Raw genomic sequence first — 9,710 nt, 5'->3', positions numbered from 1 at the left:
ACTCTTGAATTTGAGCCTTTAACTCTACTAACTCCTTCGGTGCCATCCTATACGGTGCGATAGACACGGGCGCCGTTCCAAGCAACAAATCTATTCCAAACTCAACTTCTCGGTTCAGAGACAATCCTAGAAGCTCCTCCGGAAAAACATCTTGGAACTCCTTTACGGTCCTAACCTTATCCACTGTCAATCCCTCCTCTTCTGACTGACTTACAAATGCCAAATAGGCCTCACAACCTTTTCGAATCCACTTTTCGGCTCTTAAAGTCGACACCACATTGGACAAATAATCCCTTCGCTCACCTATCACCATAACCTCCTCATCCTTTGTGGTTCTAAACACCATTCGTTTAGCAGCACAATCCAGGGTCGCCTTATGCTTAACAAGCCAGTCCATTCCCAAAATAAGATCAAACTCTCCGAACGGTAACTCCATCAGATCTCCAGGGAAAATCCTACCTTGAGTTTCTAAGGGTACATCCCTATACAGTTTGTCTACCCTAACCGAGTGACCCAAAGGACTTAGTACAGATACCTCACTCACAATCTCCTCAGAGCAGTCCAAGTTGTCTATAATTCGTTCTGTGGCCTCTAACCAATATTCCGCCACATTCGGGGCTATACCAGACACGCCCCTAAAGATCTCCGTTCCGTTAGCCCGAAGTCATTCAGAAATAGATCCCCGAACTCTATTGCCTGTAGTTGCCCCGGCAACCCTTTCCAGAACACGAAGCATTGCCTGTGACAATGCATCATCCTTGGCACCGTGGTCATGGGACTCTACCTCTGTTGCTGGTGGTACCGGTGCATCCACCGCCGGCATATGTCTCGAAGACAAAGATCTCGCTCGAGCACTTCCTCGGCTCCATCCACGGCCTCTTGTACTCATATCGTATTATCTTGATTACGAATTTTTATGCATCAATTAATATTTCAGTGTTTATTACGATGTTTTATGAATCGCATAAAGAGTTCGAGTTTGTTTTCGCAGAATCAAGTCTAGCTACGATTTGATCTCTTATCGATTTTCCTATGGTTTCAGATCATCCTATCAAGAGTATCTTAGCAGGATTTCAAAGATGATAGATAAGTCGAAAAATATTCGAAGAGTTCGAGTAATACTTACGAGGCTTGGTAGGAGATTCGAATGCCACCTTCAAAAGATCTAAATTTTGAAAATCGCGTTTTCGCAAAAAAAAATTTATTTTGAAAATCTTTGTTTTTGTAAACCCATTCCACACCGAGTTGTTGCAACCTAGGCTCTGATACCACCAAATGTAACACCCCAAACCCGACCTAGACGTTATGGCCGGATCCGACATGCCACATCGAAGCGTTCAAAACATTTTATATTATTGATCCAGAAAAACCTACTTAGTGTTTTAAAAGATAATTTCATTATAGGTTAAAGTGAATGGAAGTCATGCACCGTAGGAAACCGGAAAAGAGGAGGTGAGTCTATCGGACTACTTAAGTACCAAGCTCCTTTGGATCCAATCCTAGACATGCACACCGCCATTGCCACACCTTAACGTCATGTATATTTCTAGAAACCGATTTGATTAAGTCATTTTTAAGAAAAGTGATTAATTTTGAAAAATACTTTCATTGCGGAAGCTTTGCTTGTTGTCGTGTTATTTTGAAATCAATTGTTGTTTTTTTTTAAAATGCACCCTAAAGCTATCCAATTTCAACAGTTAAAATAAGTAATACCTATCTTAGTAATACATATTAAAACCATAAAAAATAATTAAGCGGCCTTATTACATTTAAAAACCCAAACCTCAACGTAAATAATAGGATGTCCAGTTCACCAGAAGAAAACCAAACTTTCAGAACGGGTGGCCACTCCGAATTCCCTCACAGCTCCAAGCCCACTATGGTTGGGGATTTCCTGCGTGGATGAAAATAAAAGGGGTGAGTTTAGGGAAACTCAGTGTGTAAGGAAAACCCATTAAAAGCCCAAGTCAGCTCAAGCCTATTGGGCCTAAGCCCATTCAGGTAACAGTAGTACTGGACCAGAGCCCTTTTCAGATTACAATAAACTGGGCCTTAACCCCTTATTCAGATAACAGTATGGCCCATAGGCCCATTTCAAATACATGCAACATCAATAACATATGCAAGCCCATTTGGGGAGACTACTCAACCCACCAACCACTACACTCCACCCGTACCAGCCCTACACTCCATGTGGGGAATAGCTCAACCCACCCAGCCCAACACTCCACACTTGTAGCCTTCTTTGCTCGATTATCGAAGAATTGAGGCAAAGCCTCCAAGACGTGGACAAGCCACTTTCAAGATTTCCTTCGTCAATATCCCAATCCCATGCATCGATAATAACAACATGGCATGCAAGTAAATAACAACAATCAAACATGCATTTAGGTCAATTTAACCCTGGGGTATTTGGTAATTTATCTACTAGGTAAAACCGTAAATTTTCCACTTTTAATGGTATTTCAATAATTTATCTATTTTAGGGTTTTTCATGCATATTCCTACTTTTCACGTACTAATGTAATCACGCATCGAGGGTTCTTACCGAATTGGGCCGTTGGCCCATCATTTCAATTTTGGCCCATTAAGCCCAAAAATATCGAGGCACGTAAATCATGCACTTTGCAGTCCAAATTTTTGCAGCTTACCAAAAACATTAATCGATTTACCTCACGAGCATTCGCACACTCACAAATCTACAAAATATCAGTTTTCGGCATTTCAGCTTTTCGACTTTTGCCGATCCAGACTAAGAAAGAGGGTGTTAGTTACACACCTGTTTGCGACGATATGCTGACGAGATCCACACACGAACCGCCTACAATTGTATTACTAACACGTTAATCTAACTATTCAAATACAAACTACGTATTAACCCCTTACAATATTCAGCCAACCACACCTACAGATCATAGTAAGCTTATAAGAAAACAATAAGCAACTCATTAACAAATTTTTGTCAATGTTTACCACATAATCATAATTTCACTGCAAGCTGTCTTCCTAAGCAACAGTCACTAAATTATTTATAACTGGAGCTACGAAACTCCAAATCAAGTGCTGTTAATTTTCCCTGAAAATAGACTCATATATTTTCTATCCATAAAATTTTCAGAATTTTTGGTTTGGCCAATCAATACCAGATTTTTCTTAAAGTTTCCCATGTTTCACTGTTTGACTAATCTGACCACTCTTCATTACGAATCAAATTTCTCATTGTATAGAATTCAAAATATGTTCTCGTTTATTTCATTTGAAACTAGACTTACTAAGCTTTAATTACATAATTTATTCAGCTTCTAATTCATCTCCCAAAATTTATGGTGATTTTCCAAAGTCACGTTACTACTGCTGTCCCAAGCAAATTTATTACCAAATCACTCTTTCACACCCAACTTGCATGCTTGTTATTTAAACATGTATATCACCAATCAATCATCACATATCTATGATTTTACTTAAGTATAATCTCCATTTCATCATTTTAAAGCACAACATGTTAGCCAATTTTTCCCCTTAGCATCTAAGGCACATGCATGCTCATTTGTTTGGCTCAACTTCACCTATCTTCCATTTTTCATCAAAAGAACATGAAACAACAACCATTTCCTTCATTTTAATTCATGACTAAATGCTCACAACACAACTAAAAACCAAAATATGCTTCAAGAGTTAAGGTAGAATCAAGAAGAACTCATGAACATTAAGATAGAAGCAAACTACCATGAACTTACCTTCAATTTTCTTCCCCAAGTGACCGAACATTCAAGAGCTTTCTCCTCTCCTTTCTCTTCTCTAACTTTCAGCTATGATGAACAAAGATGGACAAAACTTTGTTCTTTTCACCCCTTTTTCTTTTAATAAAATTTCATATTTCACCCATTTAATTCTTTAATACAAAAGACATGAAATGCCCATCATGGAACATTTACCTAAACCATTATCATGGAACATTTACCTAACCCATTATCAATTTGTACCATGAATTATGGATATCAAGTGCTCATATTGTCTACAACAACATGATGGCTGGCCACTTCATGTAAAATGGGAGGTTTGCCATGCAAATCCTCCTATTTTGCACTCCTATTTATTTGGCCACTTCAATTTAGCCTATAGCATTTTCAAACATTTTCACATAGGTCCTATTTCATAATTTCACTCCCTTTTTCTTATGGAACAAAAATTAACTAAAATTACCGGGTTCTATCTTAGGCTTGGGCCTTCTAGAGGCCCACTAACATAATTAAACCTATGCCAACATTCACAGAATTCCCGAAAATTGGGGCGTTACATATCATCAATCACATCAAAACAAATCAATAGCATACATATTGTCCCTTATACTAACCCTCGTGGCCCTAAAAACACATTAGAAACAAATCGGGACTAAATCAGAAACATATAGAAATTTTAGGAAAAAGATGAAAATTTACAAACTGCAGGGGTCACACGGTCGTGTGGCCAGGCCATGTGACTCACACGGCCAAGAAACACGCCCGTGTCTTAAGCTGTGTAGGCATTCGAAATAGGGACACACGGTCGTGTCCCAGCTCATGTAACTCACTGGTTTCAGTCACATGGCCAAACCACACGTCCGTGTGCCGGGCCGTATACCCTTCGAAATAACCTCACACTCCCGTGTGTCAGGCCGTGTGCTAGGCTGTGTGCTAGACCATGTAAAACCTGACTTGCAACCCTTTGAAAACTACAGGGAACACACGGTCGTGCTACCTGGTCGTGTGTCACACACGGCTGAGACACACGCCCATGTCTCTATCCGTGTGGACGAAAATAGTCTATTTTACAAGTCATTTTTCTCACCCCTTTCAACATGTACCTATAATCCCTTTTGCATATGTACGTAAGCCCTCAAAAGGCACCAAAATCATGCAAAATCAAGCCAAACACATATGGTATAATTACATCCAACCAATATGGCCAAAGGCACCTCAAATGACAATATTAAAACATGTATAACCATGTACTCAATTTGGCCAAAATAATTGATTAACTTCTAACTAAGTTTGTATCATTAAACAACATGTAAATCACTTACCAAAACATACCATTTGGTACCAACTATACCACATAATCATTAGCATCAAAATGCATATATGCTTACTATGGCAAAACACCAATTCACAGCAAGTTATATGTCATATCTAATATGCACATTCAACTACTTTTATATCTACCATTATTCAACCATAACAAGTGATATATCAACCATTGCAAGCCTACTTATATACACCTTATAATATTTGTCATTTTACCAACACAAGGCCAAGATGCAAACTAACCAATGGTCAATTCCACAACCAAAGCACATAGGCTAACATTAGCCAAAATACCTGTACATGCCATTATAACCTTAACCAAGACATCAACATTTACCGATATAATCGCTGGATAGTATGCTAAATCTCCGACGAGCTTTCAACATAATCGAGCTTTCGATAGTATGAAAAGTAAAGAAAAATAACTATGTAAGCAATGAATGCTTAGTAAGTTCGTATAAACTTTAATCATATCTATCCATTTCAAATATGAAATTTATACAATTCAAGAATAATCATATACTGATACCACACGATTCATGAAACCAAATTCAACAATTCAAAAATTGAATAATTCCACAGCATCACTTATACCTATCATCCCTAACAAAGTAGGACTTTATAAAAACTTCAAGTCTCTTTCAATTTTCTTCTTTTCGTTTGCATGTCATTACTTTCCATTACATTTACTTTCTTTAGCTTAATTAATATCATCAATTCAACTCATCATTCCCTCTTTCATCACTCATTTCATATGCATAATACACAAGACACAACCATATTATCAACCATAGCCACAAGCTAGTGCATTTAAACATAGCTCTTTTAGAATTAATAACATGATAAACCATTTCATAAGAATTTGCATAATTTAAACCTTACCACTTTTTCATGAGTACAAATATATTTTCATTTGAGCACTTACCATTTCAACACGACTTATAAGTAAACATAATATCATTCAACCAATAGTTTGGCACTTACCTAAGCATCAAACAGCAACACATGTTAGCATACTTGAACATATTTCATATAAATTCAACATTGATAACCTTATTTTCTCAACATGTCACACTTGAGTTCATTACTCGTCTTAACTTACATAATTACCATGTATCAACATATCAAAGATATTTATAAATGTACATGTCATGATACATATCATTATCTTACCGTTTCATTATATACATATATCATCCATTTCAATATATCATGTACCATCATTTTCATGTATTTCATGTATATACCTGTATTAGTTCGTATCGAACTCATATCGTCTCATAACAACACGTTTCCCGTTGAACCACTTAGAATAATATCAGATACGTGAGAAATCTTGCACACTATGTGCCAACACATGATCGAAACAATCTCTATCTCATATCTCATATAGATGCTCACTCTCAAGCTATCACTGGGTCTGCTCACACAAGCTGACGGTCAAGACGTAACTACACGGTGCTGCTCACACAAGATGACAAGTAACTGCAACACATGCCGAAAAACTCAGCCACCGGTAGAACGTACGGGACCAGCACTCAAAACATGGTAACCCCTAATGACATGTCATTTGTATCCTAAATATTCCTAAGGTTCAAACGGGGCTCGATAGTCGTCGTGCGTCGTTGAATTTCCCTTATTTCATTATAAGCCAAATTGTATATATATATATATATATCGATTCATTTTAAATAAAATTTCATATAATAACATTCAATATAATCAAAAATATACATAGTATAGTTCGTACGAACTTACCCGGCTAAATTGTAGAAATACCAAAGTTCAGGGACATTTTTATAATTTTCTATTTTCCTCGATTTTTCACCCAATCTTGATCTAAATTAATAATTCCATTCAATATATAAATTTAGACAATAAAATGATTCATTTCATACAATTTGGTCATTTTTTATATTTTTACAAAATTGCCCCTAAAGTTTTACTTTTATTCTATTTAGTCCCTAGCCCAAAATATGCAAATTAACTATTTTTAACCAGAATTGAGCTTAGACGAATGTTCATGGTATAAAATACAACATCGAAGCATATCTTGAAGAATCTGAATCACATGCTCTGATTGACCATCAATTTGAAGATGGAATGCAATACTGAAATGTAACTGCGTACCTAGAGCTTCTTGCAACTTGCTCTAGAATCAGGATGTAAACCAAGGATCTCTATCAGAAATAATGGAGACCAGCACTCTATGTAATCTAAAAATCTTAGAAACATATAACTCTGCTAATCTGTCCAGGGAGAAATCTATATGTACCGAAATAAAGTGTGCAAATTTCGTTAAACGGTCGACAATTACCCAAATGGCATCTTTCTGTTTTGGAGATAGGGTAATCCTGACACAAAATCCATGGTAACTCTATCCCATTTCCTTTCCGGTATTGTTACTGGCTGTAATAATCCTGAAGGTACCTGATGTTTAGCTTTAACTTGCTGACATATCATGCATCTAAATACGAATTCTGAAATATCACGTTTTATTCCCGGCCACCAGTACATCTTTTTCAAGTCATTGTACATTTTATTACTCCCCGTATGAACAAACATAGTACCATTATGAGCTTCGTACAAAATCTTCTGTACAAGCTCCGAATTCTTTGGTACACAGACTTTTCCCCTGAATAACAAACAATCATCAAGTCCAATTTGAAATTCTGAATTGGAAGTCAACTCACATTGTACCTGTTTAGCTTATAACTCAGCATCATTTTTTTGAGCTTCGCAAATTTGCTGTAGAAATGTCAGTTTAGCTTTTAGTTCAGCTAAGATTGAACCATCATCAGACAATGACAATCGGGTACTCATGGCTCGTAAAGCAAACAGAGACTTTTTACTCAGAGCATCTGCAACTACATTTCCTTTTCTCGGATGATAATTAATAACCAAGTCATAGTATTTCAACAATTCAAGCCATGCGTTGTCTCAGGTTCAAGTCTTTTTGCAACATCAGATACTTTAAACATTTATAATCGGTGAATATATGACACCTTTCACCGAACAAATAATGTTGCCAGATTTTTAGTGCAAAAACAATAGCTGCTAATTTTAAATCATGTACTGGGTAATTCTTTTCATGTGGTTTTAGTTGTCTAGAAGCATAGGCTATTACTTTACCTTCTTGCATCAAAACACAGCCTAAACCGTTCAATGATACATTACTGTATATTACAAATTTCTTACCCGATTCAGGCTGAACTAGAATTGGTGTTTCAGTCAACAAGGATTTCAATCTGTCAAAACTCTACTGACATTTATTGGTCTATTCAAATTTTACATATTTCTACAACAATCAGGTCATCGACGAAGCTATCATCGAATATCCTTTTACAAACCTCCGATAATAATCGGCTAATCCCAAAAAACTTCTGACTTCTGATACATTTTTTGGTGGTTTCCAGTTAACAATTGCTGAAATTTTATTTGGATCCACCTTAATACTTTCAGCAGATAGTATATGTCCAAGAAGACTAATTTACCAAAGCTAGAATTCACATTTACTGAAATTAGCATACAACTATTTTTCACACAGAGTTTGCAGAACAATTCTCAAACGATTAGCATGTTCATTTTTATCTTGAAGATATACCAGAATATCATCAATGAATGCAACAACAAATTTATCCAGATACGGTCTGAAAATTCTGTTCATCAAATCCATAAATACTGCAGGTGCATTTGTCAAGCCAAACGGTATCACAAGAAATTCATAATGCCCATACCTGGTTCTGAAGGCTGTTTTGGGTACATCTGAGTCTTTCACTCGTAACTGATAATAACCAGAACGGAGATCAATCCTTGAAAAAACTGTGGCACCTTTTAACTGGTCAAACAAGTTATCAATACGAGGCAGTGGATATTTATTCTTGATTGTAACTTTGTTGAGCTGTCTATAATCAATACATAATTCCAAGAATCCATGTTTCTTCTTAACAAATAGAACCGACACACCCTAAGGTGAATGACTGGGTCAAACAGAGCCCTTGTTCGTCAGTTTTTGCAATTGCACTTTTAACTCTTTTAATTCTGTAAGGGCTATAGATATCGGTGTCGTCCTTGGAACAAGATCTATAGAAAATTCAACCTATTTGACCAGCGGTAATCCGGGTAACTCTTCTGGAAACACATCAGGATACTCGCAGACTACTGGCACTGACTTAATCTTCTATTCAAACACTTAGTATCTAATACATAAGCAAGATAAGCATCATAACCTTTTCTAACATATTTCTTTGTTGAGATTGCTAATAACACATTAGACAACCCATCCAAATTATCTGATTCAATACAAAGCATTTCACCATTCTGACATTTCAACACAATATACTTCTGTTTACAATTTACCGCGGCATCATGCTGAGTTAACCAGTCCATACCCAAAATCACATCAAATTCATCAAATGACAATAATATCAAATCAGCTGGGAAACAGAAACCCCATAAAATTAACAGACAATTCTTGAAAATTTTATCCACCATCACATATTGGCCTAGGGGGTTCGATACTTTAACCACAAATTCAGTGGACTCGACAGACAAATTTTTATTAAACACTAAATTTGTGCAAATCTATAAATGTGTCGAACCGGGATCAATTAAAGCAGTTATATCAGTATCAAGAAGAATATGGTG

General features: G+C 36.5%; 1 long non-coding RNA gene across 1 annotated transcript; it reads right to left on the bottom strand.

The window, feature by feature from the left end:
• Nucleotides 1-1,747: 1,747 nt before the first annotated feature.
• On the bottom strand, nt 1,748-3,881 carry LOC128296316 (uncharacterized). Its single transcript, XR_008286883.1, has 2 exons — nt 3,738-3,881; nt 1,748-1,894 (listed from the first exon to the last, which is right to left on the bottom strand). It is a non-coding gene; the product is annotated as an uncharacterized LOC128296316 (long non-coding RNA).
• Between the last annotated feature and the right edge of the window lie 5,829 nt (nt 3,882-9,710).

The sequence above is a fragment of the Gossypium arboreum genome, chromosome 8 (assembly GCF_025698485.1).
Source record: "Gossypium arboreum isolate Shixiya-1 chromosome 8, ASM2569848v2, whole genome shotgun sequence".
Classification (NCBI taxonomy): Eukaryota; Viridiplantae; Streptophyta; class Magnoliopsida; order Malvales; family Malvaceae; genus Gossypium; species Gossypium arboreum.
The sequence above is the reverse complement of the archived record's forward strand: the minus strand, read 5'-3'. Positions and strand labels throughout refer to the sequence as shown.